Source organism: Gigantopelta aegis, unplaced genomic scaffold (genome assembly GCF_016097555.1).
Source record: "Gigantopelta aegis isolate Gae_Host unplaced genomic scaffold, Gae_host_genome ctg9962_pilon_pilon, whole genome shotgun sequence".
In the NCBI taxonomy this organism is placed as follows: Eukaryota; Metazoa; Mollusca; class Gastropoda; order Neomphalida; family Peltospiridae; genus Gigantopelta; species Gigantopelta aegis.
In genome coordinates this window covers 5001-6417 of record NW_024537353.1, presented here as the reverse complement: position 1 = coordinate 6417, position 1417 = coordinate 5001, and the positions used below count along the sequence as shown (strand labels likewise).

The 1417-nt window shown below is 42.1% G+C and overlaps 1 non-coding gene across 1 annotated transcript; it reads left to right on the top strand.

The window, feature by feature from the left end:
• Positions 1–832: 832 nt before the first annotated feature.
• Positions 833–1028, top strand: LOC121367192. The gene has a single exon (XR_005957339.1). It is a non-coding gene; the product is annotated as a U2 spliceosomal RNA (small nuclear RNA).
• The last annotated feature ends 389 nt before the right edge of the window (positions 1029–1417 follow it).

The window sequence follows — 1417 nt, the reverse complement described above, 5'->3', positions numbered from 1 at the left end:
TTATGCACACACTTATCAGCCTTAATACTGACGCAGGTGCACATTTTTTTGGTTCGATATATATGAAAAGCAGTAGAAAGCGGGGTGACGGCTGTTGCCACAACAGATTTTCTCAGCTTATTTTCTTGTGTCTTTTATACTGTTATTGCAGGTTCTTTCCGGGGGAATGACACACCACCATTTTAGAACGAACGAGCGACAGTTTGAAACTATGTAGACTTTGCGTGCATGAGCCGCATTATATCGTGGCTGACTTGCCACACCCTAAAAATTTACACACACCACAAACAGAAACCGCACGAGCCTAGCTCTTGGCCAGACCGTCACATCGAGAAAAAAGTTTTCTATATTTCGTAAAAAAAAAAAAACAAAAATACCAACACAAAAACCTTTCTTGGTTTATTGTGTTATAAAAAAAAAAAAAAAAACACAAAAATGGTCTCCATAAATGTTCATCATTATTGGTCTTATCGGCTCTACAACGGCATTTTATTAAGCTTTAGTACATGAAGATCGTAGGCAATCTGAAGGTAAGAAGGTAATACATCAGCCAGAAGAAATGCTTTCGTGTGACAAGAGTACCTGCAACATTGGCTAGGACGGGACACAGTTAGATATTAATTTTTAAGAGTTTTAAACGAATGAAAAGGGAAAACGATCGTTTGCCGTCAAAACGGAAAAAAAAAAGCTATGAAAAAAAAAATGCGGCGTGCCCAGAGGACATTGCTCACGAAATACGGACTCCGATCTCTATGGTGAAACCTTTGTCACTCGAGGAAGGTATCTTTTGGGATATAAATAAAAAAGGGTTTGAACCGGCACAAAAGGCATTCTAATGTCTCGGCCTTTCGGGCAAAGATCAAAGTGTGTATCTGTTGTATCAGCTTCATATCTGAACGTCTCCATTGGTTGGGGAACATCGATATTAAAGCGATTTTGAAAGGGGGTGAGGTGACCCGGGGCCCTTGCTCCGCCCTCACCACGGGTTGACCCGGTATTGCAGTACTTCCGGGAATGGCCCACCACTATTTTAAAGAAACCAAAAAACAGTTGAAATATCCAGCCTTTGCGTTGAGAGCGCGGGGTATATGTGCTCTTACACCCTACACACACACACACACACACAACCCCCCCCCCCCTCCCTTCCCACGAGCCTAGCTTGGCCAGACCCGCACATTTAAAAAAAAAAAAAAAAAAAAAACCATTACCCCAAAAAAACCAAATGAAAAAAACACCAAAAAAAAAACCACACATGGCCTCCAAAATTTTCATTCATTGACGGAATCGTTGCTAAAACGCGAGGTTTCGAAGACATGACGTCGTCGCAGCCACGTTGAAGAAGGTAAAGCAAAGCCAAGCCAAGCAATGGGTTCATCTGAAAAGAGTAGTGCCACCATGGTAGGGACGCGCACAGGTA